The sequence below is a fragment of the Elaeis guineensis genome, chromosome 10, assembly GCF_000442705.2.
Source record: "Elaeis guineensis isolate ETL-2024a chromosome 10, EG11, whole genome shotgun sequence".
NCBI classification, from domain to species: Eukaryota; Viridiplantae; Streptophyta; class Magnoliopsida; order Arecales; family Arecaceae; genus Elaeis; species Elaeis guineensis.
In genome coordinates this window covers 84,813,683-84,820,406 of record NC_026002.2, presented here as the reverse complement: position 1 = coordinate 84,820,406, position 6,724 = coordinate 84,813,683, and positions in this window count along the sequence as shown.

The window sequence follows — 6,724 nt, the reverse complement described above, 5'->3', positions numbered from 1 at the left end:
GAACTCCGACCGAACTTCTGTAGCGGACAGATTCCGGGCGAACTCCTATGACACACGAAATCCAACAGTTGGACCCCTCCTACGGATGAACCTCTCCAGTGCCATCCGACATCCACTGCCGGTCGACCCTCTGCCGAATTCTGTGCGAAACCGAACTTCGTTTGCAGAAAGCCTCTGACCGAGCTCCTACAGCAAGTGGCCCTCGCCTGCAGTATTAACGCCCAAGGCACTCGACGGTAGAAGATTCGCCAGCAACATCCGAGCTCCTCTTAGATGGATAGCTACCTCTCTCCGTCAGGCACCTCAACTGAGTTTTGGCCGACAGGCTTGGACTCTCTGGCCGGCCACAGTAATGGCCACAACTCTGCTCCACTTCCTGCGACGGATACCGCACGGCTCCTCCACCCCTGGCAGGCCACAGTAATGGCCACGACTCTGCTCCACTTCCTGCGACGGATTCCGCGCGGCTCCTCCACTCTCTGGCAAGTCGCGACAACGGACGCTGCTCCACTCCCCGCAACAGGCTCCACGTGGCAGGCTATGGTGATGGCCACGATTCCACTCCACTACTCTTCATAATAAACTTCTCCTGGCCCCGAACGGCCCACGGCCAGGCGGTTACAAACGTCGCTATCAGTCTGTTGTACCCTCCACCTATAAAAAGGGGACCCCAGATACGTTACTCCCTAAGCTCTAATTTCTATCTAAAAACTCTGCTAAAATTTTCGTTCGAACACTCCATTCTTGTTGAGGCAGAGAACTGACTTGAGCATCGGAGGGTCTTGCCGGAGCACCCCCAACTCCGGTTTAGACTTCTTTTGCAGGTCCCGACGGCGACCGCAACTCCCTTGACTCCAGCTTCTCCAACGCCGGTGAATTTTTGCACCAATACTTCTCTTTCCAAAAATAAAATATGGGATCCACCAATTTTTTTACGATCTCATTCTTTTATTTTTCATAACAAATATGATAATCTAATATAAAATTTATTTTTTTATATCAAATTAATCCTAATCAAATGGACTCTTAGGGGGGACTTAACTACACCCAAGACCGGCCTTTTTATAATGTTTAACCAAGCTACCTTGTTATGTGGAGCGATTACTGGTGCTTGGTGGATTGCTGTGGGAGGCATTCTTTCTAATTTATTATATAATATTTTATTTTATAATTTTTATAAATATATTTAGTCTAAACTGATTTAATAAATTCGGTTTCACTGGAAATAAAAAACAAGTTGCCTCATGGCCTCTCTTATTACTCTCGCCCTACTTTACCTTTTTTTTCTTTTTTTGGTAGAATACTTTTAGAATGCGCAGATTCAAGGCCCACCCATTCAAAGGCTTCGGCCTTTACTTTTCCAAAATTCTTTGTATAATGAATTCTTCTTTCATATTAATAAATTTAGTAGTTCCTTGCTTCGTGAGGCATTTGGAAATAAATTGTGCACAGCTCTCACTATTTTCTCCACAATATTATTATTTTTCCTTTCCATCTCTCGCGTTTCCTCTATTCTACCACTTCTTTTTTTAAGTGTTAAACAATCTTCAATTAATAGGGTCTTTATGAAAATAAAAAAGAAACCATTGCAACTCATCGAAATTAAATAATAAAAAAAATCTTAGCATTCAAAAGGTGTGACAGTATCGATCATTGATGAACAAATTTGAAGTTCTTGCTAGTTCTGAAGCAACTGATCAAAATATAAATCAAGATGCCGGCATAGCCCTCTAGATTGGTTCGACTTCTTCGAATGTAGCCAATAGACAAACAATAAGTCCTAATTTGCTACCGTTTGTGTTTGAAGTAGAGAGGGTCCAATCTCAAATCACTGGTCACCCATTCATTACGGAATGAAAATGATTTGATAGTGGGGGATACATACATTCTGGACTGCGTCTCATCACCTATCATCATGTGATATGTAGACTGTGGGCGATGTATGTAGGATCTTTTCAATTCGAGCACAGATCAAAAAGGATTTGAACATGTAAGCCATGCAGAGCTTAGAGCACCCATCTCGATACATGGTATGTAGATTTTATGGCTAGCAACAGGGTCTCATATACAGCTTGCATCGCTCCAATGCGTGAAAGCATGAGGTGACACTAGATGTCCGATTAGTGATGATTAGTTAATGTTTTTAATAATCATTAGAAGAGCATGAGTCACAAAATTGATGGAATGTTTATAGATGTAGGTATCGTTATCTATTTTTGTAGGGGTCTCTTAAGTAATGGCTAGATACCTATAATGAACTAAAAAAAATTAAGATAATTGCGCCATATATAATTGGTGGAATTATTAACTGCATGGTTGGGAGAGTGGATATGATCTAACTTTATGCTAACCAGTATTATCGCATTCCAAACAGAAAAGCATTTTATTCCCGTTTGAGTCAATGGTCAATGCTCAATACCGCATCTGTGTGTGTTTATTTTGAAATACGGACTCTGAGGTTCATTTGGAGCAACTAGTATGCTTTCTCTCAGACATTTCAATCAGAATAAGTTGACCGAACTTACCTCGAAGCAGTAACAAATGAAAGGTGAGTCAGGGACTATTACATTAAATAGAGATAATGGAAGTTGTAAGCATACTTCATCGAATTTTCCGTGGAGCATACATTTTTTCTTTGCTCGTCTTTGTTTGCAAGGTGATGAAATCCATGAATGAACTGGGGTTTCCAAATAAGCACAGTAACAACAGTATTACTTTCCATTATATGAACAATGTATATCTTATGCTGGAAAGCCCATTCATAAAAGCAGGAATCTCTTGTCATAAAGTAAAGAATGAAAACAATGACATGGTGATGAAATATAATTTATTGCATAAAAGATGTTTTAGGAAATGCATTCATCGACCTTCCTATTTGTTATGAAGATGGTCCAACTCGTAGTTACCATACAGTGCAAAATCTCATATTTCCTAGTAGTCTTATGCTGGATTCTGGACCTCTTGATTAGGATTTTTGTATAATCGGTTAGGTTGTCCCACTCCTTTTAGGAACAAAATTGTTGCTTGAATATCCATATCGTTCATATTTTTCTACAAAACAGAGCGTTTCTGAAATCTCTTCGTACGTTGCTCCCTGGATGACTCATTGGGCTTAGAAAGCAATCATTTCAGCTGGAAAAACTGATCTAGTTTGGGTCCTCAAAAGTGATGTGGGACACGTCGAGATGAATCATGGAAAACCCACTGAGATTGTCGTGTAAATATACAACAACAGCTGAACACTTTTAGGTGGACAATTATCAATTGTTGGCTTATGGTTTCAGATCTTGTCTCGGGCCAGGTGCAATACCTCGGTGAAATAGAGTTTCTAGAATGCGTAAAATTAAGCACCTTCGTGATATGATGCTCTCCTCATTCCATTAACATTTTCAGGTGAGAGGCAAAACAATAATCAGTAGATAAACTTGCTCACCTACTTATGGAGCTTGTGAAATTACTTGGATGTAGCGAGTAATGAGCTCGGGAGACGAATGTATGCTGAATTTTTTTTCTTTCTTTTTTTTTTTTTTTGACGGAAAGGAAGGCTAAGAAGATAGCCGCCCAACATTTATTTAAGATGGAAGGACATTTACAGAAAGCTAAAAAAGGAGAGGTGATCTAATCTGTCAAATCACCGGAGACAGAGCAAAAGAAATTACAACGAAACAGATGGTGGAAACAGGAAAAAAGAACTAAGAAACTGAGATAAGTGAAGGTAAGAAAGAGACGAGCAGAGTATTGTCAAGAGAGCCTAAAGCACCGAGGTTACGAATGTATGGTGAAATGGGATAATAAGTTCTTTCCATAAGAAACGGGATAATCACCCATAAGCATTTGTGCTGTGATAAATGAGATGCTGATTCCATTACCAGAAAATATCTTGTCGGTTGACTGTTGCATAATTTACATTATTTTCCAGGAGAAGAGCAGCAAGTTGCTTGGAACATCAGAAGGAACGGTAAGCGGAAAGAGTGTGGCATTATTAGCAGATGCGGAAGGTGGGAGCACTCTGTGTCGGGTCAGGCTAAAACGCCATGCTCCACGAGGGCTTGCCACGTTCGCCCGTTCTAGCGGGATTTTGTCGGCTTGGTGCGGCTCCCCGTCTCGGTCTTCAGGCCCCAGCCGCACTTAACGAGCACCTCTCCCTTGACCCATGCTCCCTCTCTTTTTCTGACTCACCAATATCCTCCTCCCCCTCCTCCTCCTCCTCCCGTAAAAATAAATAAATAATATATAATATTTTTTTTAAAAAAAATTTGTTGCCTGATCTCTCTCCTTTATTTGTTTCTGTTTCATCGTCTCTCTAACCATTAAATTTAATTTTTTTTCTTTGTTTATAAAAAAAAAAAAAACCTGTTCAATCTCCGGCGCTCCTCCTTTGTGATACCGCTTTTGTTTGCCGAATCTCCCTGGTTCATTTGGTGCAGCTGTAATGATTAATAGCGGGATTTGGACGCAATACTATGGGGAACCCGTTCGGCCCATACTCCCCTCGTCCATCACAAACACGTGGCGCCTTGTCTTTCGTGTATGGGAGATATGGGCCTCCTCCCTGGCCTTAGATCCGTGTCCTGAACAACCAGACTAGTACTTAACCCTCATAAATAACGGATCATTAAAGGCCGATAGTTGACCCCGTTACATTGGAGAACTCGGCGAGTTTATTTCTCTGCTTTATCGTTTGCCTCTGGCACGAGGAATTGTGCCATGCAATGCAAGCTCCACGTTGCTTAATTTTCTGTGGGTGGATTGTTCCGAAAGGTGGTGGAAATAGCAATCCTCCCCTCATTACGATCGAGGATTCTGCTCTCACGATCACAGATATAGAAGTCTCCGATTGTTTAAATATTAATTGATGAAAATAAACAGTGATGGTGAAAGGTTAGCAACTTCCCAGCAGTAGATTCGTCTCGCATTAACTTTTACTATACTCGGGTAATGTGTGCGATGGGCTTTATCTCAATTTGTAAAGTATCATGGCAATCCCTTAATGAGATCGGACCCTCAGAATCTCGTCAATGGCAAGAGATCGTGGGGGGTCCCGGCATCTCACTAACGAGACGGGAAAATGCCTTTTGAATAGAGGTGGTGGAGGGCGGACAAGAAGGTGCACTCAATACCACTCGATGCCTCCGCTCACGTGCCCTTCTCAATGGCTTTAGTCAGAGGTTTGTTGCTGCACTTGGTGGACAGGACTACCGCCCCGGCCCCAGCATCGACATGACCGTATAGAGCCGTGGTGAATGATCGATACATATATGGCAAGCTCCACTTCGTGGTGTTAAAAATCCGTGGTTTCGCAAGCCATCTGGTGGAACCGTCCTGAATCTTGGAGTCAGCACTAAAGAATTTTTTAAAATGGAATCAGCCACTCTGCTGCATTGGATCTCACATATCATTGCTCTAGGACATCTACACGTCTCGCAAGGATAAGGTGTTCGAACGGGTCCTTTCGCCAAACCGCACCAGCGGTGGGCTGTTTTGGTGTTGCCAGGGTGAAAACATCTCAACATTCGGTCCCCGGATTGATGGATGTTTGATGGTTGCATAGTGCATATGAATTTATATCGGTCGAGCCATGGGATTCGGCCTGCGGTCCTTGAAATCGTCAAATCTTTCAGGTATGTATATATATATATATATATATATATATATATATATATATATATATATATATATATATATGGATGGATGTATTAGGTGGAGGGATATATATATATATATATATATATATATATATATATATGGATGGATGTATTAGGTGGAGGGATGGGCTCGTACTGCTACCAACAGCGATGCGTTTAATTAAGGAGGACCCACTCCCATAGGTTCTTCACATCAATGGCGATGCTGGAAGAGTTAATTAACAACCAAAAGGGGACGAATGTGGGGCTCCTGACCTGTCCCGGTCGTGGGCTCGGCACAGAAGGGCCCTTTTGACAGCACCATTTGCTTATGTTCGATTAATCCTAATCAAGTAACATCGTCCATCGCTAATCTTACACTCTGGAATCAAACGGCAGTGGTGCGCCACTCATGACCAACTAGAGCCAACAAACAAACGGACCAACTTGGCTCATCTACGGAGAAACGCGGTAGAACGACAAACAACGCAACAAGCCAAGGCCGAGTGAGCGAAGAACGACGTCAGCCCCACGCTCTCAAGGGAAAGGGCGCTCAAAAGAGAAACCGACTTAGAGGTTCATTGCATTGACGAAAATGAGTCTTTTTCTCTGTCCCTGTTGGTGCTAAAGTTCGTTGATGCCAAATTTGCTAGATTTGCAAATATGAATAGGGGTCTCCAGATGGTATACCTACAAAAAGAGCAAATCAAAAAATATTCCGATAGAGATCCTCCAATGCTCAAATCAACTAGTAAAACAAACAAATAGAGGAGCATGGAGCTTAGAAAAATTATATACCTAGAGTCTCTATTTTTGTCTTCTTTTATAAATGAAGATCGAAGTCACAGTTAGCAGATGGGCTGATACGATTATGTGAGATTTGAGATAGATTTTATGTAATACGCCAACTGTTCGAGAGATTTCCGCATCATAGAGATTATGGTTACCTTATCTACTCCCTGATGGTTGTTATTTGAATGGCACCAGCTTTTTAAATTTTGATTTGGTTGGTTCAGGCCAATCAAGATTTGGTGTTGGTCGATGATAAGTCAAAATTGTATGCTGGCCGATTAGGAGTCAACATCAAATTATGGATGATC